Source organism: Cricetulus griseus, chromosome 4 (genome assembly GCF_003668045.3).
Source record: "Cricetulus griseus strain 17A/GY chromosome 4, alternate assembly CriGri-PICRH-1.0, whole genome shotgun sequence".
NCBI lineage: Eukaryota > Metazoa > Chordata > Mammalia > Rodentia > Cricetidae > Cricetulus > Cricetulus griseus.
This window is the reverse complement of record NC_048597.1, coordinates 46,990,187-47,015,408: the sequence shown is the minus strand read 5'-3', so window position 1 is coordinate 47,015,408 and position 25,222 is coordinate 46,990,187. Positions and strand designations below refer to the sequence as shown.

The 25,222-nt window shown below is 38.6% G+C and overlaps 1 protein-coding gene across 10 annotated transcripts in view; it reads left to right on the top strand.

Moving 5' to 3' along the window:
* Nucleotides 1-25,222, top strand: part of Zbtb20 (zinc finger and BTB domain containing 20) — a 760,216-nt gene that overhangs the window by 466,971 nt on the left and 268,023 nt on the right. For 5 of the 10 annotated variants that reach the window (XM_035444553.1, XM_035444552.1, XM_027412662.2 and 2 more), the window contains exon 1: nucleotides 4,542-4,707. The exons of 4 other annotated variants lie outside the window; for them this stretch is intronic. The gene's annotated coding sequence lies outside the window, so the exon portion shown is untranslated. Of the gene's footprint in view, nucleotides 1-4,541; nucleotides 4,708-20,481; nucleotides 20,647-25,222 lie in introns of those variants that run through there. One more of the 10 variants, XM_035444549.1, reaches the window with a different exon arrangement.

Sequence of the window (25,222 nt, the reverse complement as noted above, 5' to 3'; positions counted from 1 at the left end):
ATGTACTCTCGCATTATTACAGCCACCTTTTATGTTAATAGTTCTTTACTTTAATGTGGCTTTTCTCTTCTGATGGACCCTGCTTCATACACGCTGAAATGACATTTAAAATAATCTGTAATGCTAAGGGTTGGAAGAAGTCAATATGTCCATACAGATCAGATTAATATCGGGGCTGGATATTAGATGAACAAAATGTTTGGGGAATTTTATATTAGATAGAAAGGCAGCAAAATGTGATGCTATATACTATCTATATATATATGGCTTTACTGATCCACACTGGAAAAGATTTTATTTGTGTTTGCTGAGAATTTGTTATTGTAAGCTATAGATAAAGCAAGCCACAAAAAAATCTGGATTCAGATATAATTTGTTGATCTTGGGAAAGGTGTGAAAACTCAATAATTATATAATGTGAATTTGTAAATTATTAATAGTGATAGTCATCATTTATTAAGAATTCAGTAATCTTCAACACTAATTTTTTGAATCCTCATAACAATACAGATAGATACTCTAACACTTTCTTACAAATGGAAAGAAGCACTGGCCTCCCAGGTGATACATCTAGAAAATTTCAGAAGAAAGAAAATTGAACGTAGATCTTCCTGTGATCCCCCAACTTTTAACAACCATTCTGCTTCCAAAAGTTAAGCCAGTCACAAGTTACCTTGGGAAACAAATAGGGCATTTGCTGTCAATCAGAGATTCAGGGTGGAGATGTGTTAGAATAAGTAATATGTTTATTAGTACATCTTGAAATATTCGTACACAGAAAACCTATTACTTTTACTTAACCACATATGGACAAACTAAGTGAACACTGGTGATGAAATTCCCAGAAACTAAGTGTTAACAGAGTATCTAAAATGCTGCAGCCTTTATTCAGGGCCGAGTTGAAGGCAGATGAAATATTAACAGCAGTTCTTGCAGCAGAAAATGAAATATGAGATCCTGTATCAGAAATTATTAGTAACCTGTTAAAAGAAATGCTGAAAAATGGCAGTTACCAAATTAAAACTGGGAAACAGAGCCCAAATGGGAAATTTCAAAAAAGTTTGGAGGAAAATAAATGACAGATTGTCCTCTTGGCTCTTATTACTATGCCATCCTAAATCCTACTTGGCAATGGATGGTGGAGGTGAAATAAGAACTGCATCACTGCCAGCACTGGTCCTCAGATTTGTAGTCCTAAGTGTCTGTGATAGTGTCTGGGACTGATTCGAAAAGTAGTTGGAAGTTGATAGCATTTGAGCTTTATCTAAATTGAAGAGCCTGGAGACTCTTATTATGAAAGGCTTCCTCTCATTTGTGAATTGGCCCCTTTGCTCCACTTTTGGATGGCTGGCTTCCTCCATGCAGAGCTACACTAAATGTTCTACATGGGAAAGCTATTCTCCTTAAATGCCTTCAAATTTAAAGTATCTATCTGAATATGTGCATGTTTATGACTCACGATATCTAATATCAAAAAGAAAGAGGGGATACAAATAGAAAATACTCAGCAGTAAATACAGGAGAGATATTTTTCCTTCAATAACTGAGAGCAGAAAAATTATTATATGCAGAGTTGTTGAGCATTTGATGCCAGAGGGGAGAAAGAGGGAAATGAGCTATAGAACCATAGAATCTTAGTGTTGGCAGAGGCAGCAGAGTTCATGCAGTCCTACCCTATCATTTTTCAATGAAGAGACTGAGACATAGGGAGTTAAGGGACTTGACTTGCCCAAGACACGGAGTTGTTTACTGACAGTCATGCCAAAAACATTTCCCAACTCCCCATACAGAACTCTGTATTTCAGCATGCTGCTACCATTCTCTACTGAAAATTTACACTAATACAGCCTGAAACAGAAGAGAAATTCAGCAGCTATGGAAACCAAGGGGCAGGATGATTTCAAGGTGGAAATCGGGACTGGAAAAGAAAAGAGAAAGAGGATGACTATGTGTTGTGACTCCTCAGACAAGCTTTTGTAAGCCATTTGGTATCGTTTTGCTCTCTCATGCCTCTCCACCAAATAGAATGAAAAGAAACAGACTTGTTTGTAGTAACTAAAGTTTGCATGTATTCAGATCAGATTTGCTTGGGGGATTCTGCATACATTCTATCTCCAGATGAAGATGGGTTAGTAGGGAGCATGCTTACTGGTTACTGCTTGCTGACTTTCTTTAACTATGAAATGCTTCCCTGAATCCTCGAGTTGGTTTCTAGGGAAGGATGGTTCCTGTCCATGGGACACTTCTGAAAATGAAAAATTACTTAAGATGTATGTGAAGATTATCTTCTCTTAATCCTTGTATTTCTTACAACCTCATGCAGGACTGAACCATTGTAGAAATTTTCCTCGGCTTTGTGACTTAGATGAAATAATTTTCTGTTTTGTAAACATGGAGTAATTTATAGTAAACCAGTACAGAAGAAACAATGAAAATGTCTCCATAAGCTCCCCCGTGAAACAACAGTACAAGCCCCTTAGACCAGTCTGATCTTTTTCAGAGTAGAGCAACCAGAGAGGAGAGAGTCAACAACATGATGAAAACTACAGATGGAATGCTTTGCATGAAAAACGATTATGTACAAGAGGGCTCAGGAGAGGATGGGAGTGGAGTTAGAAAGGAGGGGCCACTGAAACAAGAGAAGATATGCTTGACCAGATCTAGTAAAATATTCCCTGCCACAACCACTGTTCCATGAAGAGATTGAGCCAAGAGGCCTGAATAAACTAACCTGAAGTTCACTGTTGCCATTATTGTGGGAGGCATCATGGAGAGCACATCCGGACTTGTGTTACACAGTAATCACTGCTGGGTGTCAGCATTCATCAGCCAGATGGTCAGACCCACAATTAATCAATTAGGTTGGGACGATCAACTGGACTAAGTTTTCCCCTTTGGTAAAAAACACTCATCATGTGGTCAAGGCCAATAGCACTTTTATACTGTTGCTTTTGGAATGGCTTCTAAAAATTCCTCTTCCTTTTTAGGCCTCTAGTTACTGGGTACTGTCAGGTTTTGACAACATAGATTCCCCAAATCTAGGTTTTCACATAATAGATCATCAGCATTCTGTGTTCACATGTAACATTTAACATCCCATACAACAACAAGCTCTTCAAGCAGCATGCTAAGCAGTACACTCAGATGATTTGACTGGAGCTTTTCTGCTGGTTCTACTCAATCCAGTGGGACAACAATGCCAGAGTGTCTTTTAGTGGGCACTCATGGAGGTGCTATAATGATCTAGGCACAGTAGTAATAATAGTAGACTATGGTGTGTTCCCTGTTGGACAGACACGGCTATGACAAAAATGGATAAACACCAGCTCTGCCTTTGTAATACTTCAGTTAGGATGATACTGTCACTCCCTTTCAAAGAGAAGGAAACAGACTAGGAAGTTCATTGGGTGGATGATAGGATGCTTGAAGGGATTTGCTACTATGGAATAAAAGGTACAGAAACCGTCTTGCGTATTTTCCTAACACACACACACTTGTGTATCTGAGGGATAAAAGCCAGGAATGTGTTCTAGATCTTCATGTCTCTCCTTCAAGCTTCCATAAAGTTGTCCTCTAGTGTTTCTCTACTCCACTGACTCATTCTGTTTCCCATGCCATACAGTTCCAAACCACCAAACTTGAGATAGCCTTTCCCCTCTGATGCTGATAATTCCGACTGTCCATCTAGATGTGGTATCTTGGTATCTTTCAGTCTGTTTTAGATAGTTTTTTTAATCAGTTGACTGGCAGGGCAGTTTGCCTGTCTATCACTGATTTAGTTTTTAACTTGAGTTTTTCCGTTCCTTTCATTTTGGCTTACCTTTAGACATTTTATAGTGTGCAGTACAGGAGTGGTGTTTCAGAATCCTGGGGGTAAGGAAGTCCACTTCCTAACAGAGGCCCGCTATACTAAACTTGTGTAGAAATACAGACACAATGCAGTACCCTCTGTGTGTGTACCATTGAACTTGCTGTGTCTCTTTTCTCTCAGCTCTTTTCTATTGTCAGCCTTGATGTAGAGAGTGCTTCTCTTATATGCTTCTTGGGTAGCTTATAAAAGAATACAGTCAGCCCAAAAGTCCACCCTTAATGCATCAGTTACTCTTAGTTACAATTCCTTTACATTATAGAATATGCTACTTCTCTACACAACTGCTGTGCTTTGCTTGTTTTGTTTTGCTACTTAGCAATTTGGGAAACCATATCAGAATGCTGAAATAATGTCGTCTATAACCACTCTTTTTTACCTGAATTTACAGCACATGGAGTAAATGGGTACTCAGGTAGTAGTAGGAAGCAGCATGCTTTAGCCTTCAGAATCTGTTTCGTTCTATGATGCTGCTGTGCTTTCTTCAGCTCTGTATTCTTTACCCCAGAGCTGATAAGGCTCTTTCATTGTGACCTGCAGTATCCTGCATATTGCACAGTTGAGTCCTGCCATCTAGGCTGCCTTTCTGCTTCATTTTGCTCCTGACCTGCCCCCCCCCCACCACACACACACACACCCCAATGCTATTCCAGGCCTGGCCTCTCATGACCAGAGACTGCTGACTCATCCTGGCCTGTGCCAAGCTGTGCAGTCGCTTAGTGATGTGGACAGGAGTCGAAGGACTAGAATGAGCTCACAGAACTCATTTCACTTGTTGCTTACGGTACAGTCCAGCATGAGCTGGAAATGTAGGAACCTCAGCCTCCCGAGCAGAAAGAGTAAGTAGATTAAACACAACTGCATCTTCAAGTCCTCAACAACCAGGGGACGATGGTGGGTGGGGGCTTGCTTATCATGGCTCGTGGCCGTGGCTAGGGTATTCCGGGTCATCAGGAGTTTCCCTTTGTCCTCTTTTCTCCTCTGCTCCACAGTTGCACCCTTCCCCCCTTCCCTGAACTTCCCTTCTGAAAATGTCCGGATGGTAGAGCAATGATCTGGGCAGAAATGAAATTTTGTTAATAAGCAGGCTCCGCACGAAACCCTGGAACACAGACTGCTGAAACTGCTAGTGTAGCCTGTCTACTGGGAACTCACATGAACTTCCCAACAGAATTCAAGGACACAAGAGAAGCTTCCCAACCTTTCTGTCTTGATTCTCTTTTTCTTTCTGTTTTAAGAGAGGTGGTTTCAGGAGACATGGCTGCATTCTGGTATGGTGCAAAGTTTTCCGTCCGGAGACAATAATGTACATTCCTCTGGCAGGACGGGATAGGTTCTTTTTTTTTTTTTTTTTTTTTTTTTTTTTTTTTTTTGGTGTGTGTGTTTCTCTTGCTGTTGTTTATTTATAAGACATTTCCTCTCAGTTAGTGGAAGTTAGATCGTAAGAGGCTCCAGTGATTTTCCTTCCACCACCCCCCCTCCCTAATTTCTGTGCTTCAGCACTCTGGAACACTGTGAACTCAACAAACTAATCAGAGCAGGGAGCTTAACAGCCAGGCCTGGACACTCTCAAGAGACTGTGTGCTGATTCTCAGCCGTCACTCCCTGGATCAGGAACCACAGTCCTGGTGAGTGGTGAGGTTCCAGAATTTGATGTAGCAAGGATTCTATTCTTGGTTGTCTCTGAGGCAGGCAGGAAATAAGGGGTATTTAAAAAAATTTAAAAAATTAAAAAGCCTGCCAAACAATCAAACAGAGTGATAGAGATTTTTAGTGTGTACAGCTGAACGTGCTCTGGACGATGGCAGAGCCTGGAGGCTCTGCTCAGGAACAGCCTGCAGGTACAGGTTTTGTGCTGCCACAGAGGGCTGTCAGCTTTGACATGACTAGAAACATGCTTGTGGGAGGAGGAAGGTAGGTGAAGTGACTGGGACAGGGAGGAAGAGCTCAGGGTGGTAGGAGGGGGAAGTGAAAGTGGGAATAATTATTCCTGTGAAGTTTCCCTCTGCTAACTTTTGATGCATTTCTGTTCTGAGCAGCTGTGTCGTGCACACAGTACTTACATACCTAGCTAAGCCAGACAGAAAATCTGTAGTAAATGTATGCTACAAAAGTGTTGCTGGTGATATCCCTTTAGAGATCATGTCTGAAAGTCCTGGTTGCTCTTAAGTTTTAGGAACCTCTCCCTGCCTGACCTTAGGAAACGTCATGTGTCACACCCTATTCTTTATTCTTCTGCATTCATGGTGCCGAGCAGAAGAATGCAATGAGAATCCATATATGGTTCCAGGGAAATTCATCATCTTGACAAAGGAAACTGATGATTGCCCTCACAATATTAAACCCAAATATAGCATTGTCCTCAATATGAGAGACCAACTGAATGGGCTCTGGGAAGTTGTCAAAGGAATGGAATGGGGTGGGGGTCGGGGAGTAGCCGGTCTGATATGTCATAGTCATTAGGGACCTTCTATATCTTCTTGGTGATACATACCCTCCCTGGAAGGGAAATGTCAGGTGGAATGAGGTTTTGTCTTCTGCTTTTGGGTCTCTGCTTTAGTTGCTGTTCTAGAGATACTCGATTTTACTGTGCTTTCTCATCTTTCTGAATTCGAGAATCTGGCATGTTCTAAAAAGATTCAATGGAAAAAAAAGAGAAAACAAAAACCAAAAAAACATGGTGGCCATAAAATTATTTGGCTGTGTGGCATCATCTGAAGTGAATTGCTCTTTGGAGAGGAGAAGGAGTCTTTGATGTTCCCAATATGGTTCTCATAGGCTAAAACTTCCCAGAACCACAACCCAGCCTAAGGGGCACTCACTCGATGTCCTTAAATATTTGGAAAGAGATGCTCCTTTATTGTTTTAGCTGTCTTTGCTATTAACACATTGCTAGTAGATTCCTTCTAAGGCCAGAATGCATTAATAAGAGTTGACTTTACAGATGTGTGTCGTGTGTGTCTGTTATGTACATGTGTGTACCTTTGTCCAAACTGGTACAGTGATTGAGTATATAACATTGATACTTACCATTGGAATTCTTTTTTGCTGTTTTGGTTGATTTGGATTCTTAACCACAGAATTTATGCGTACTCCTAAGTCCCAAGTGCACTGCAGATACTGTGTATTGCTACAGCAGTCATATTAAGGTTTGCCAGTGACCTCTAGAACAAACATGACTTTTTAGCACAACTCCTATAGTTTCTAAGGCTCATCAAATTCATTAGCTGATAATGTAAAAGGAATCTGCTTCAATTAAGTTAGGGCCAGAATGGGAAAGCCTGGTGTGGTATAGATTACATTCCTATTAGTCCTTGTTAGCAATTAGTGCACTACTCATATGGACAATGTATTGTGAGATATTTTTTAATTTATTTTGTCATTTTCTAAAATACTGAACAAGAAAATGGTGTTAAAACCTTTCAAACATGAAGTTAGATGGTGGCAGGCCTTTAATCCCAGCATTTGGGAGTCACAGGCAGATAGATCTCTGTAAATTTGAGGCCAGCCTAATCTACCAAAGCAAGTTCCAAGACAGCCAGGACTGTTATAAGGAGAAACTGTGTTTCATCAGATAGATAGATAGATAGATAGATAGATAGATAGATAGATAGATAGATAATTTAAACATCACTTAAGATGTACCTACCTAGTAGTCTGCGACTCTCTGTTAATACTCCCAACTGAACAGACTTGAGAGAGAAACTCAGTTGGTATGGGCTACATTGAAGACAGGTGGGTCTATTAACACTTAGAAACAGTTTATTCTCAAAAACTGACTGTACATAAAAATTTGTAAGCAATTTTAGGCAGAGAGTATAAAGGCACTTACCTAACATTTTGTCCCAAGGAATTATATTTTACAAATCTAATCAGCTAAAGAGATTTGTTTCTTGTAGTTGCTAAGATCTAGAGTTCTATATGGTCATAAAAAATTATGTTGGTGAGTTGATGTATATAAGAAGTTAGAATTCAATTAATACATATTTTGTTGGAGGGAAAATGATGTCTTTATATGAGCTGACATAGCATGGTCATATTCATAGCACCTGGCTTTTTCCATTTCTATATAGTAAGCCTTTATATCATACTATAACTAGTTTAGTTTTTCAGTGTTCATCTGGAAGTTTTAATTTCATTAAATTAATGAAGATTTGTGTTTTAGAATATATTTTTTGCAAACAAATTTTAGATGGGATCATTTTCTATATGTTATATTCATTTAATTAGCCAGTAGCAATTATACACAAGTGAAAATGTTAAATAACCAGATTGTGAGCCCCATTAAGAAAGTATTCTATCTTTTCTTATCCTTTTGGTAAAGCTAATATCAGGTGAAGAAGTTGTTCTTTTTGTGCAGAAATGTTTTTTAAGTGTTTTCTGTGATTCTCTAGGTAAGACACATCTATATAAGACATTTTGGAACACATATATTATTGAGTATGTATGTTAACTTACAAATTATGTAACTTATATGTGCAAAACCATGTTCTTATATTTTTTAAGTGTGATTTTTACCTACATTTCTTTGACTCTGAATTCCAAAAATATTTTTTAAAATGACCATAAGCAGAGCTAAGTTGGCATTTTATCACATTTATAATACACAGTTTATACAGAAATTTATGAATACTATCTGCAAATGGGATGATCTGATAACTGGTAAGTTTAGTTATTATCCTTTATTAAATATAGATGACAAATTGAAAACCTAAATTCTATTCTGCAGAACTTCAAAATATTAGCTGTGTTTAAGAAGTAGTTTAAAATTAAGTAGAAAGAAATTAAATAGCTAATAATTAAAATTGAGAATATATTTAATGAATTCAGTTTTGTAAGAATTAATACATATACAAATGACCTAGTTTATTCTCTCTCATTCCTCCGCTATTTAATTGTATATTAAATGCCTTAATACTGCACTTACATATTAGTATCAGAATATAATTTCCCAGATATCCAGTCAGTCACGTTACACTTTTTCTGTGAAGCTTTCCACGATCAACAAAGCTAATGATGATTTGACCTGATAGCATTTTAAAAGGCAGCAGCCATCAATTACCTTATGATGCCTTGAATTAGAAATCTCTGTGTGGACAGCGGGTACTATATTTTATGTTTGTTTGTTTCTTCCACCTTTAAACAATGTCATATTGCCTCAATCTTAATGAAGGAGCTGGAGGATCAGTGGGTAGGTAGTAAATGAATGAATATCTGTATTCATTGGCAATGAGTATCTATTGTTTGCCTTAAGGGTGGAGCATGTCCAGCAAATAAGTCACCAGATTTTTTCTGTATCTCCATCTCCTTATTAGATATTCCAAGAGCTGAAACTGTCCCAGACATCTACTGAGGTAGTTTCTCTAATGCCACAAAGGTTGGGTCATTTCTGATAGGACATGGAGGTCTTCAATTTACAGTAATTCCCTTCATCTCCTAGGACTTGTGTAGGTAGCCAAATAACTAACTTGGTTAGCTCATGGAATCTGAACGTACCATACTACCTGTTAGCTGGAACATCCCCGGGCTGTGAGTGTTTGCTTATAGTGATTCATTGGTTCTTCCTTTCCTCAAAATCCACATGTGAGGAGCTAGGCTGGTAGGAGATGCAGAGACGAATAAATACTGGCTATGAATACTGTGAACTGCACAGGAGAGAGGTGGGGCAGACGGACAGCACAATAAAGAGCCAGGGCAAGAAGACAGGCAGCCAAATCATTTGCACTGTCTTAACAAGCACTAATTAAATGCCCTGTTTGAGGTAAATAATAGCTGAAAATAGCCAAGTTCAATTGTTTCTGATCGATGAGGAGAGAAATTGGTAGATTCACTTGGTGCTGCTTCGGTTATTAAGCCACAGCCCACTGAGACATCTTCAGAGAAGGGCCATCAATTGAGTCAGCCTCCAGTTTGCCATTGGCTATGTCCTCATTCCAGTACCCTGTATGATGCCCTGATATAATAAGTCAAACAATAAATGCCTATACTATGAATAAAGAGAGTAAACAATAACTAAAAGAAAAATGTATAAAGTGGATTTTAATCTTAACTATTAGTGGTCAATCAGCAAGACAATCCCCAAGCTGTACTTGATCCTGCTTTCTGAACATGGTTTTCCAAGACTTTTAAAGTATCCATGTGTGACATATAAGAGGGATGTTCATTTTTTTGTATTTTTTCCGTCTGCACTCTGTAGTAAGCAGATGTAAGCAGCCAGGGGGAGAAGGAAAAGTTATTCCCATAATGGATAATGAATCCTTGAACAATGCTAAGTTAAGTCCCAAGACACACCAAAAACTAAAATGTTTTGTTGATGAATTTGTTCTTCTTTGGGAGTTAACATGTAGAGGACATTTCCTGTAACACAAACTTGGCACCAAAAAAACCTGTTCATCCTCAAGCTACAAATATCGCATTCACCTTCCAGTTCCTTCTGGCAGGATTTGTAGTATGATGGCCTCTCGGGTAGTGTATACAAATTACTGTGAGGGACAAAATTGTATGAGTGCCTAATCCACTTTTGAAAATGAAAGAAAAGGATCTATTTTATGAAAAGCAGCAAATATGGAAGGATATAAATTGTAATAAAAGATATTAGCACCTTCACCTCCTGCTAATTGCCTCCCTAGTCAAGAGGAACAAAATACAGTAATAAATGTTACAGCTACATCATGATCAGAGTACAAAAATTGTTTCTACATTTCAATAGCAAATTTTAAAAAAGAACAAACCAGGTAGACTTAATTTAGGCTTCTAAATTAAGGGACTCATCTATTTCATTTTTCTAAGAAAAATAATGGTACCCATTTGACTGACTTGCCAGTGTTTTTTTGAGAATCAGAGTACAAAGTCTATTTCTCCATTATAATCATTAATCATAGTTTTAACATTCATTCTTTTTTCATTCACAAAATAATTTTGAATCTGTACCCCATCCATTTTTATTATAGAAGCTAAATACTGGTTGATAAACAAATACTCATTGAGGAGCTCAAACTTCATAGCTGACACTCTTCCAGGGCTAGAGATTCCAGAGTACATGTACAAAGAGAAGTCTCTATTCTCATATTATAGGCTGTCTAGGAGAGACACATAAGAAAATTCATATGGAAAATGTGTGGCTTGTTAGTGTTAAGTGCTGTGGAGAGCAGTCAATCAGGAAAGAAAGATGAGGCTTAGGTTGTCATTCTAAATTGCATGGGGACCACATTTGAGACAAGACTTCATTGAAAGCAAATTTTGTTAACATCTGTGCACATACATCTTCAGTGGAACTATCTAGTGTGAAGGACTTGGACAAGAATAGTGTGGTTGAGCATAGAAGTTTAAAGAGAATTGTAGTCACTAGAGAACATGAAGGAGTGGGAGAGGCAGTAGAAAGATTGGTCAACTATTGCAGTTACAGTTAATGTGAAGCAAGAAGCTGTGATGTACGATGAACTATTAGAACAATAGGTGACTGTAGATACCAGTAAGTTACTATACATTTCTGAAAGTTCTAAGAAAGAACTTTAAGTTTTCTCACATAAAGAAATGATAATAATTTAAAAGGTGAATATGTTTATCTTGATTTAATCATTATATGTATGTATTGCATATACATAATGCATATGTACACATAGTTACTGAGACATCACATACCCCATTAGTATATACAGTTTTATGTTTTGTGTAGATTATGAAAATAAATTTAAAAATGAAATCATTCCAATTCATATAGATAAAATGATATACAGTGTACAAACATGAATATACCAGGGAAGCCTGAGTGATAGCAAAGAAAACTCTGTAGCAGGATCAGCTGGAGACTAGGAAAGTAGTAGGGTTGGAATGATGAAGGCAGTGTGAATCTGATCACTTAGTCCAGGAGCATGTGATGTAAAGATGATAGCTCTGTTATCAAACTCACAGAGATTAAGTAGGGTGTGGCCTTAAGTTCCTCATTGCAGAAGGGACAGATGAGAATGAGCTTGAGACGGTGTCATATACTGATAACTTTACTTAAGGATGTCCCAAGAAACTTAAAGGCTCCAAATATTGTGCAGCTCAAAGTACCCTCAAGTGAAACATGGAGGAAACCATCACAGAGAAGGTAGCAAATCCATGCTGACTATGAAGGATTTTCCCAGAGGGCCAAAGAGGAAGAAAGAATTTGGTGACAGGAACAGCTGCTGCAAAGGCTCTTAAGTGGGGAGTGGATGACAGAGATGAGGTAGAGTGTCACTGATGTTTACTTGTGCAGTGAGGAGAATGGTGCCGTGTATGTGAGCAGGGAACAATCATGGTGGCCTTGATTGCCGTTCAAACATGCTTTAACTTCTTGCAGTATTTTTGGGAGCCATTAAAAAGATTCAAGTAGAGGTTAATAATCGTTGTGTTACAGACGATCATTCTGGCAGCAGAAAGCAAATGATAGATTGTAGGAATGGGACAGGAGAGGCAGGAAAATGAGTTAGGGGGCACCTTAAATTGTTCAGGCAGGAAACAATGAAATCCTGAACTAGGACAATAACTGTGGGAATAGAAAGAGAGGAGGAGACATGTTCCAGAGATAACTACAGAATGGACACAATTTAATAACCTCTGGGCCTGGCATGAAAAGAAGGAGGAATTCTGGATTGCTCCCAGGTTCCTGCCTTACACAACTAAACAAAAAGCTATGAGGAGTAAGTCATGTAGGATGGGGTAGATGATAAAGTTGCTTTTGAATGTGTGTAATTGCTGGGGCAGTATCCAGACTGATGTCCACTAGACGGTTGGGCTTACTCAGGAATACTGGATCAGCAACAGAGATACATACGTAGCTGACTTCTGAATCATCAGTATCGTGGTTGAAGCTCAAATTATGAAGAGGATATTTCTCAAGGAAAGTATGTTGAAGGAAAACAAACTGGATCAGAATGTTGGACTACACCAGGTTTGTGGAAGCAGAGCCTTCAGAGAGTATCACACACTATTATGTATGTGCCTGTCACATACTATACTTGGGAGTTGCACAAACTGGACAGCCCCAGAGACTACTCCAGAAGCACACACAGTTTGCACAACTATTACCACCAAGGACAATACTAACAATACTAACAATAAATATCCAAGTATAACATAAACTCCTGTAGAATATTTAATTAATCTATTATAAAGGCAAAAGTTTACTGCCTTTAGTTTTGCTATGGAGTTTGTTTCTGATTTCTCTAATGCTTGTATGTGTATGTTCCACTGTTAGCATGGGTTCAAGCTATTGGCAAAACAAGCCAGGTGTAAATTATGGTAGAATTGAAATCGATAGTGCTTTGAAGCACTGGAGTGCCCAGTTCACATCAGGGCGTGCGTCTGTGTTCACTGAAACATGGCTATCAAGTGCACCCCGAGTCATTAGATGTGTTATCCAGTGAATAACAGCATAATGATATTTTAGCAGAGCTGCCTTATGATAAATTCTGCTTTAGTGAAACCCCATATACAGAGCAATTTCTTCTGGCCGTGTATATTGCATGGCAAAGAAAGGATATCCTGCTGCGTATCAGAAGGCTGTAATTTCATTTAGGGGTTCTATTGACATCGTAAACTGCAAGAGCAGAGCTCAAGTGGCTATTTAAGTCATAGGAACTTCAAGCTAAAATTACTGCCTAGTCCTAATCGCCACCTCCAGGGGACTCTTGCCTATACATATAGGCTTAATGTTTCTATCTTTGTGTCTATAAATACTCAATCACTCCAGGGGATGAAGTGATAAGCTGTCCTAAAATATGACAGGTATCTGTCACCTTTGAAGCTGATACAGGCTTAAGGGCTGAAAAGAGTTTTATTATTCATCGAAGGTCAGATGATAAAAGGGACCCCCTCTCTTTCACAAACCATACACACACACACACACACACACACACACACACACACACACACACACACACATACACGAGCTCATTGTATGAGCATCTGGGTTTTTCTGTTTTAAGTCACATCTACTCAGTTTAAACTCAGGCTCTTTCATACAGTCAAACCAGAAAAATGAAGAATTTTTAAATGATCATCTCCCTGAGCCTGCAAGACCTACTCCTCCTCATAGGTCTTCATGTTTTATTGTGTAAGACAAAGCAGGGGAGCAATCCAAATCCCCTTCTTTTAATGCCAGGCCTAAGAGTTACTAAAATGTATTCATGCTGACTTTTTCAATGCATGTTTGTGTGGTACATGTACTCATACATATGTGATGGGGGTACAGATTCAAATGTGCGTGTGGAGCAGGAGGTTGATATCAGGAGACTTCCTCCATCACTCCTTACCGTATCCAATGAAGCATGAACCCAGAGTTAGTTCACTGATGTGGAACTCTTCTAGCTCCCTAGCATGCTCCAGGCTCCCCAGCCTCCACTTTCTAAATTCTAGACTTACAGACAGGATGTCACACCCATATCTGGACTCTCATCATCCCACATACTACTCGAGTGGTGAGTGATTTAACTGCTGAACCATCTTTCCAAGCTGTGGCTCTATTTTGATGATTAACATCCTCCTCATTACCACCTATTCCTGTTATACAGGGTCCTGGTTAATACATGTTAGAAAAAACTACATTACACACACACACACACACACACACACACACACACACACACACACACACACCATTCTCGACTGAAAATGCCTAATTCTTTGTCCAGCTTGGGCTTAACATTTTTATCTACATGTTAATTTCCAAGAGAACATAGAAGGAATCGATCTTTGGATGAGGTGGGCTTGTGACTCATTTTAGCTTTAACAAATTTCAAATATATCATCCCATTATGGGCCTATTCCTATTATCTACTTACATTGGCTTCAAACATCTAATTGCTTTCATCCTTCATTCCTGTTTTTTTCTAACTTAGAAAATCTGTTAAGAATGATCTAGTCCATATCTCCTGATCAGTTCACATTGTATTTCTAGTTCAATAAATAAATATGGAATGATTGAATGAATACCCTTCTACTCTGAGTCTCTTGACATAAATCCTAAGCCTTCTTGCTTTATGTGTTAAATGCTGGCCTCACTATCTACATAAGATACTCTGTCACTCTTCTTTGTTATTCTCAGGCTTCCAGTCCAGACTGCTTTGTTTTTGTCTTCTTGTCTAATGAGAAACATTCAGTATCAATACCCAGTTAAATAGGAGGCATGACCTCTTTGTACATCCATTACTTCAGAAACTATGAAAGCCACCCTAGAGCTGTACTCTGTATGCCTTTGCATCTTTCCATCCCATTTGGAATTTGAATCATCTTACAGGTGATTCATAACTCATTTGTATTTTAATCTGATGCCCTTGTCTCTAACCTTGATTCTGATCTTTATATCATGTTATTCACATACCCCTTTCTATATTTATTACATTTTCAGAAAAATGTAGCAGTAATAAGTGGGTAAAAATGGATATTGGCCACATTGTTGAGAAACAGCATTGAACCATGTGGGTGAACTCTGTTGTATCATGTGTTTGCCACCCCCGCTGATCCTTACCTTGGCTCCCTGATGAACAGCAGAGACCTTCTGCTCTGAAATTCATCTCAGGTTCCCTATACCTGCTGCTTCCATAAGCTAGCGCCAGCAACCTCCAAAGTTTTACTAATATCAAGTTTAAATTAATAAAATCAATATTAGCATAGCAGTGTGGATAATAACAAACAACAATAGGAAGGAGGAAAACACATCATTGTTAACAATAAAGCCACAGGCACTTACATTCTGACATATACTTACTATATTTCCTGGGTTGCCACTGTTTTTGCATTCATGAAAAACATGAGGAAAGATTATTGGAGAGGTAAAATTTAAATTTAGAGAAAGGTAAAATGTTGAACTTAATTAGTAACTGTCATAATAGTTAACAATGCTACTGATTATCAAAGACACAATACCTGCTCACAAGGATCGTAGAGTTTTTATAGTTTTAGTGCGAAGATTAGTAATTACTTCCTAGAAATATCTATATGGGAATTCTTAATCTGTTATTTTGTACCAAAGGAGCAATAAAGAATGACAATGAATGCTCTAGGATTCTTCATGATGGTGGCCTATGGGTTGATAGTAGAAGGAGGCCGTCTGCTTTAAATCCAGAAGGTGGGCTAGATGAATAAAGAATGAAAAGTCATTTAGAGATAAGCAAATTTGCATCCAAAGTTATGATTTGTTAAAAAGGATAGAAAGAAAATTCAACCAGTGAGAATGAAGTTGATGTTTAGAAGAAATGATGAATTTAGAAATAAGCTCCATGTTGTTGAATATTGGAGCCTGGATTTGCAAAGTCAGATGGAGTCCAGGATGTTTTGTTTGTGTGTGGTAACAGCAGTGACTCTGCCACAGAACACGGTAAGCATTTACTCAATAACAAACCTTTACAGACACAGCCAAAGAGAGCAAAAGCAATGTTCAAGGAGTTTACGTGACTGCAGTATAATGTGTAGACTGAGAAAGTTGAAGCTAGTTGGAGACTCTGACTGCAAAGCCATTGCAATAACTAAATTGTAAAGCAGTCGAAAACACAACTACATTCACAATTAGGAGATTAAAAAAATAGATATTTCAGAAAACACAGCACTTCTTATGTCTTTTCTTTAGCTACCCTAGTCCTTATCACACTAAACTATAACTTTGACCGTAACATACTTCTTAAATTCTTGCCCTGCCACCTTCCCTTTTGGTGTGGTTTTCATGAAGTTTCTTATTCCTCCTGGACAGAGCTAGATTAGTGGGTAAGCACCCAGACTCACTCAGGCTTCCAATGGATAGTAGCACTATTCTGTCATGCTCTTAAACGACTTCTGAAGTTTGACAGCTTGGAGCATATACTTAGAAGCAAAACAGATCCTCTCCAGTCTCATGAATGATTTTCTGGGCAACTTCACAGATCATGGAGCCCTGATGATCCACAAAAGAGGTTTCAAGGGAGCCTTTAGTTTAGGTTCCTAACTGTACTCAGTATAAATTGTTTCCTTCCTTCAGTTCAACTAAGTAAGAAACCAAAAGAAACTTCAGGAGAGACATTATTGCAGTAAGGATGTCAAGACCACCTCAAACTCTTGCTATTACACCTTAGACACAGACATTCCCAGGGCATTCTGGGATGTAACTGGGAGAAGTAACGCTCATTGACTTACTTTTATTGCGTTCACACATCATTACTTGCATACATCCAGTTGACCTTTCTTTCTACAAGTCTAACATTTTTTAAAGAAGAATGATTTGATAGATATGTAATTTCTATGTGGAATTCTCAATTGCCCAAAAATGGTGTATATGTTTTTCTTTGTTCCTAACTTAAGGTAAGAAACCTATTTTATTTTATGGTGATTTTAATGAGTGTCATTCACTACTTTCCTATTCAGAACTTCATGCAGAAGGGGTCGTGCATGTTCTCTATCTTCTATGGAACATTTGTGCTCACAGTAAAGCATAGGACACATCTATTGACTTTATAATTTCATGAATTTTGAACATGGAGAAAGCTCTATGAATTTCTATTTTAAATGCTGAGTTTCTAATGTAAAAAAAAATGCTTCCTTCAGTGCCAATTTATACCCCCCTAGATGGTGAGTTGCAGATATATACTGGGCCTGATTTTGTTCACCAACTGATACATAGAATTTGAATATAACATTGCTTGTCAATCATGTCTGGCTACATAGTGCAGAAGAGCACCATTTATAGGAAGACTTTATGAACAGAAAACCCATGGACCTAGCATGGAATGATGTGTTTCTACCCACAGCTGATGTTAAGATCTGCATATTGATGCTTTTTTTTCACACACGTGTTTAAGTAACAATTCCCATTCCATTGGTAGGTGCATGTGTTATACTATTGGCAGTTGTTACACATTCTCTGTATGTCTGAGGGAGGGAGCTGTAAGATATACAGAAATACACATTTGATGACACATCTCTGTATTTATCTCTCTGTCAGTGAGAACAGTCATGGCATGGCTCTTCCTGGGTAGGATCTGCAGATCAAAACCATGCTTTTGCTGCTTCTGCTACTGCTATTGCTGAGGCTTTATCATTTGAGTCTCACGGTATGGAGAGCTTGTTAGTTCCCACCTAACTTTGGAAAATAGACATTGTGTTTGACATAATTAAAAAAAATACCCATCAAATGTTGACTATCAATGTTCTGATCGCCAATAGAGGTAGACTCTTTAAGCATAATCCAAAGTCTATACCTCTTTGCTATCTGCAGACACTATCTCTTAGGCTATTCTGTTGCTCCCTGACTCTGTGGATCCTGCCATGTAAAGGATCTCTCCTGCTGCTTGCTACATCATTCACTGTCTCTTAGCTTCCACCCCACTCAAAAGACACATTCTGTCCTAGTAGAATATCACTATATTTCAAGCTTCTAGGGAAAATAATATGCTACACTAGGTGCTCATTTTAGCTGCAATCATTTTCTCTGCTATAATCAAAACTATACATTATTTCATATAAGGAAAGTCATATATTTCTTGACCTAGAGAAAAGAAAAAAAAAAAAAAAACTAGAGACAGTAAGCTAAATTTATGGTAACTTCATTTACAAAAGACCAAGTCAATGACAACAGACTTGTGTTTTTACTCTAAGTTCTTTTACCAGTTTAATTTGACAGTGTAAATTAATTGTGAATATCACTACAGCACAACCACAATTAAATGATATTCTTTATCACCATTTTCTATTCTTCTAATGCTTATGCAAGGGCATGTAGTATTCTGTTCCTTAAAATTAAATTTTCTTCAACCTTGTGAAATTATTGCAAAAGAGGCAACAGAAATATTTCCATATCTTAGTTTGGTATCTATTTAATAGCAATGTTAACTGAAATACGCTAGAGGTAAGCACGCATGTGCTCTCTGCATGTGTCTTCCTAAAGGGTAAGGAAAGAGACTGACTTACTAGTGAGAGGAGATGGTATGATGGACCTTTCAAAGGGTCAGAAGACAGATTTTTCACTATGATGTATAGGGAGACACTGTAGCCCTGCCTCCTTGTAGCTCGGACAGGTGTGCTGGGACACGCCCGTGGAGGCGTGATCAGGGGAGGTCTAAAGGAAGGATTCTTAAGGGACTGCGGACACGTTGATAGCTCTCTCTCTGGCCATGCTAGCTTGCAAGCTCTAAGCACACTTTGGCTTGTGCTTAGCTGGTGTTTATCTGAATAAAGAAACCTTAGCCTTACGGACTGTGGATCGATCTCTTCACTGAGCAGTTTCTTTTCCTGTTAACTCCTATTTGGTTTGTACCATCATCATCATCATCATCATCATCATCATCATCATCATCCCTGAAATAATTAAATGCAGGCTTGTTTTCCTCTAGATCATCTCTAGCATCATGGAAATGAATAATCTGATAAGTAAGATGACAGTGCAGTGAAAATAGCTAAAGAACATCTCTATTCAGTTAAAGAATGTTGACTAAGCAAATACTTTAAAAATATTTAGTTAGAAGTCAATATTGGGAATTACAGGCTGGTGTTTCTGTGTTTCAGCTATGTATTGATAGATCCCTAAAAATGTCAGTGGATGTTTATCAAGCTATTTTAAAGCAACATGACTTTGTGGTTTACTGAGTTTTCACCAACTTCAGAGACAACAAAAACATTAAAATGAGGTTACTGGTGAGGAATGAAGGGTATGTGAGCCATGTGGCCAAGGTTTGTATATGGCATTGTTTCCCAAATATCCCTGATACCTAAGTTTCACAAGGTCATCTGTGAAGCATGTACAGTCCTGAGGCTCCCTGTGGTAGGTTGAATGAGAATGCCCCCCATGGACTCATATATCTGAATATTTGGTCTCCAGTTGGTAGAACTATTTGAGAAGAATTAGAAGGTATTGCCTTGTAGGAAGTGTGGCATTATTGGAGGAAGTGTGTCACTAGGGGTGGGCTTTGATGTTTCAAAAGCCCAGGCTAGGCCAGGTCTTGCTCTCTCTCTCTGCCTTCTATCTCCATATCAGGAAGAACACTTTCAGCTAGTGCTCCACCACCATGCCTGTCAGCCGCTATGCTTCCCACCTTCAGTTAACCTTCCCACTATGCTTACAGTTAACCTTCAGAAACTGTAAGCAGCCCCCAGTTAAATGCTGTCTTTTATAAGTAAGTTGCTTTGGCCATGGTGGCTCTTCACAATAGAACAGAAAATAAGACAGTACATTATCCCTAGATAACAGGAGCTTTCATTGAAGAATCTTGGCCTTTCCATCTCAAATTTAGGAGTCATCTTGCCAGCCTAAAGCTGATTGTATGTTCTAGGTACAAACACATACACATCCAGAAATGGAAGGAAAATTATGCTCTTTAGCTAAATATAGGAGATCCATATTTGACATCTATAAAATGTTAACATACACAAAATGGCCATGGCTAAGGGTCACTATAAAGCTATATGGAAACTGCTTGGCTGTGCATAACAGATGTCTACCCAGGCATCCAGTGCTGCTCCAGGTTCACAGGGGAAGATGGGAAAGTGTCCTGGTAGAGTTCATGTTTCCTATACTCCTTCGTTGGCTCAGCACGTCTCCAGTGTAAATACACATATGACTGTGGCCTGTGCACTCATTCACACTTCAGGCAAGCCTGTGGTTTCCTTTTCTCCCTCCATTTTAGCAGTGGGCCACCTGCAACCTTTGATCAAGCTGACTTTGTACGTTATATGACTGAACTCAGCTGTGCCAAACATCCTTGAGGAAGCTGACATTTGTGTACTTTGAAAGAAAAAAAGAGAAAAGTGAATCCCAGCCGCTTCCTCCTGCCCTTTTGATTAAGAGAATGGTAAGTCAGCAGGAGAGGTGGTGCTTTTAACAAGCAGGGGTGTGCAGCAACTGATTGGTATCTTTCTTTGAAAAAAGTGGGAAAGATTGATGTTAAACAACACTAATCAGAGTTGATTACAGAGACTGAATGAATTCATTGATGGGAAGGAGCCATGGTTCCAGAGACAACAAAAGAGATTAGATAATAGTCAGGGGAATCATATTGGGAACAGTATGCTCATTGCTGACAACCAGGAATCTGTGCCCCCAGCTCCTTAGCCATTTCCAGAAATAGACATTTGGGAGTAGTAACTGCAGTTCTCCGTCCGGACAGTCCCTGCACTCTGTCTGGATGCCTGTTACTATTCATTCGGGCTTAGCCCTCCCTGAACACCATGGCTAAAGTGGTTCTTCATCCCAACCTCAGTGAGCATTAAGCCTTAGCTCTAGTCCTTCAAGACTTGCATTGGCTATCTGAAACCACATGTGGTTTCCTCAGTGGGCACACACTGCCTTGCTCTGGCCCATTTTAATATTTTCAGTTACATTTACCTGGTGTTCCCCCCATCCAATATGATCTATACGTCCTTCCATCCTTCAAGTTTCATTAAGCCACCATCTCCTCAAAACGTTTTATTGATCTTCTTCATTAAAAGGCAGAGTCCCACACCTTTGCTCTCCCCTGGAGATTGATGCTTAACTTAATTACCGGTGCTTATCGCTCTATGTTCTAATTAGTTGGATATTTATTTTTTCTTTTCCTCACAAAACAGAAATATTTTAAAACAGAAACTGTGTCTTTAGTCTCGTTGTTGGACTATTTTCAAGGTAGGCAGGTCATAGTGGGTGTTTGCTTAGTGTGAATGAATGAATTGATACTCCCTTCATCCCTACTTCCTCATTCTAAAATCTTCTCTTATGGTTAAAACAGAACTCAGGATGAGATTCTTTGACAACCTAGATAACTTAGTAGTTTTCTTTTTGTTAAAATAGTAAAGAAACAAAAAACTGAGAAGCCAAACATAGGAGCTTTTATTCCTGCTCTTTTCCAGGACTTCTACATTGTTCCAAACAGTACTCACTATTACATGAGGAAACCTCTGGGAACTGGTTAAAGGACTAATGCTATAATTTCTTACTAGTGAGTAAACATGTGGCTTATTACAAAACTTGGGCTGCTGCTGTATGACAGTTAATTACAACCTGCCAGTTAAGGCGATTTCTCCTTTAGGATCCCCTCAAGTACTTGAAATACATCATCAGCTGAATGTTACAATCTGCCCACCTTAATAACCTTTCTCACATACTAAAACCATCATGAGTGCCTTAGAAGCTTGATAAATGTTGTCTTTTAATAAAGGGATACTAACTTTTCATAGGCTCATACATTAAACTCCTCAAGAACTGTGTTTTCTTCTTCTATAGCAACAAGTGGACATCTCTCATTTGCATTCAACATCCAGAGAACAAAACATGGGAAATCACCCTAAGCTTCTCAGGAAGACTCATCCCAGCTCACATGCAGAACATTTTAATGTTATTTTAACATCTTAATGGTAACTCCTTAAGACATAGGGTGAGTCAGCTGTTTACTAGCATCCTAAGAATTCTGCAAAGCTAAAAAGGGAAAAGGGAAGAATGGCCCAAGCGAGCCAAACACAGCTTTACCACATTTACCAAATGCTAGCTATGCCAGTGACTAAAACTGGTGGAACACTCTGGAGCTGAGGCAGGATTGCATCATTGCTGTGCCATTTTTTTCATTTCACTTTTATAGAACATTGTTCTTAAATTTGTCTTTAAATATGTTTAGTTTGATAGACAACATTTTCCCAGCTTTACAAATTTAGTGTTCAGGCTGAGTAGTTGCTCATTCGGTAAAGCGCTTGCCAAGCAAACTTGAGTCCCTGAGTTCAGATCCTCAGAACTCACATAAAGAGCCAGGCACAGTGCAAGTACCTGTATTTCCAGAACTGTGGAGGTGAGATGAGGGTCCTTGGGGATGGCTGATCTCACCAAATTGGTGAGCTCCAGGTTCAGTGACAGACTCTGTCTCTAAGTAAATCAATAAGATTTGGAGTGATTGAGGAAGATACCTAACATCTACCTCTGGCCTTGGCCCGCAAGGAAGGGAGTGTGTGTGTGTGTGTGTGTGTGTGTGTGTGTGTGTGTGTGTGTGTGTGTGTGTGTGTGTGATCAAAACTATATCAAAAAAGGCTTATCTTTTTCTCCCCAGCTACCCATTTCCCCCTTAACAACTCCCCTCTGTAAGCACTTCATGAACTAATTGCATACGGAACATTTCCATGTTTCTTTAGTCACAGTTGTCTTCACTGTCCCACTCACAAAAGCACTTTATAAGCTGCTTCAGTCTTGCATTCCTCAGTGCATCTCTAAATCTTGCACTGTCCATGTGCTTTGGAGGTAATTCTGTACCAGTGATTTTTTTTTTTGTTTGCACAGTAAGTATCCCATGATGTAAATATGTTATTGTTTAGTCTATCAATCCCCACTGATAATTTTCATCATATCAAGTAGTGCTCTGGTAAACAACCCTGTACATAAATAATTTCATAGATGTGCACTTTATCTCTGAGACAAATTTTCAAAGGTATAATTACTGGTTAAAGGGATACATTCTTCATAAATTTTGAGAATGTGACCCAACCAGGATTAGATGTTTCTGTAGCCCCGTTAGCAGTATCCAAAAGTACCATTTTACCACAACTTAAACAAATTGTATTTTCACTAAACGCCATTTGTGCCAATTGCATTGACAGAAAATGGTAACTCTGTAGTGTTCATTTTAATTTTTCTGTTATAAGTGATAGTGAGCATCTTTTGATATATTCTTCTATAGGGTAGCTCATCTCTTTCTTTTTCTTTCTATTGACTTACAGGTCTTTTGTCCTATTTTCTTCTTGCTAATTATATAATACAGGTATTACTAACTATATAAACTGCAAATTTTCTCACTTTGTTTTTGAAAACTTTGCTTTTATATTTTTGCCATACAGAAGTTTGTTCTCTCTCTCTCTCTCTCTCTCTCTCTCTCTCTCTCTCCTCTCTCTCTCTTTCTCTCTCTCTCTCTCTGTGTGTGTGTGTGTGTGTGTGTGTGTGTGTGTGTGTGTGTGTGTGTGTTTGAAAATAACTCATGGAGGCAGAGGACAATCATAAATCAAAGATACCAGTGCTGATATACTCTGTCATCTTTCTTATATGTATAAAATGTAGAGAATATGATTGTTATCTCAGTAATAGTAAGCAAAGTAGTATTTTTTAAATATCTAAGCTTTATAAAACATTCATGGGTTAATTAGTTATTTCCAAAGTATAGAGTAATAAGCTTGGGGAGAGAAGTTTGTGCAAAAAGCTTATTTCCCATACCCAGTTAATGTTTCAAGCAATCTTCTTGGCCTGGCAGTGGTGGCTCACACCTTTTGTCCCAACATTCAGGAAGCAGAGGCAGGGGATCTCTGTGATCTCTGTGAGTACAAGGCCAGCCTGGTTAACAAAGCAAGTTCCTGGACAACTATAGCTGTTACCCAGAGAAATTGTCTCATAGAAAAATAAATAAAGCTATCCCCTTTAGCAATTATTGTAGATGCTAGAGATACACAGCAAGTAAAACCACAGGGACACACAATCTCTACTTAAAAAGCTATCATTTGGATCAGAAGGTCAGAAAAATTAATTGATGCATACATAAATTATCACAGATAGTAAGTATAATAGAGAACAATAAAGAAGAGAAAGAGGAGATCACTCGAGAGTATTTCTGTGAGTTTAAGACCAGCCTGAGTTACATAATGAGTCTTAGGTCAACCTAGGCTACAGAATTAGACTCTCTAAAACAGGCAAAACAAAGCAATAAATAGATTATAGGAAGCACTGGGAAAGGGGCATTTTTGTGATGACTGGAATCAGAAACATTTAACAGTGATCTTCAAAAGGTATACGAGAGGATCTTAGAGTGAACCCTGCAGTGGAGTGACTTTCTGTGTCACAGGGGGTATGGAGAGAGATCTGTGACTAACCAGTCATGATAGCCTTGGTCAGACTTGTCTATGACCATCTTGCTTGTGCTAAGAATTCCGTAAGCCACCCTTACTATTCGCCTTTAAGCAATACAGAAGAATTTATCATTGATAATGAAGGACCAATGATGATATGATTAGGAGCCAGCAAGATTCTTGTCCAAATCCTGTGATATGATTAGCCTAAAAAGGTGAGTCATGGTAATCATTTAGTAATAATCATTGGATAGGCCTTTTCCTCCACTACTGCTGTAGTATCTCCCCTATGGAGCCTAAAGAATCAGAGGTCTGGATGCAGTGTACTGCTGTCTCTTAAAAGGGGGAGCCGTGCAGTTGCTGACTGCACTTTCTCAGTCAATGGTTACTGACAGCAATATTCTTGGATTGACACATTGGTCCATAATCTAGGCATGCTTACACCCTCAAGTGCTGTAACACTATTCCCTTTCACAAATCAGATGACTGACTCTTCCCAATGTGTGATAACCTTTGTGGTGATGTTCTTTACTCTGCTAAAAATGACTTTCTTAATCTAATTTTTTGAAATACTAAGAATCT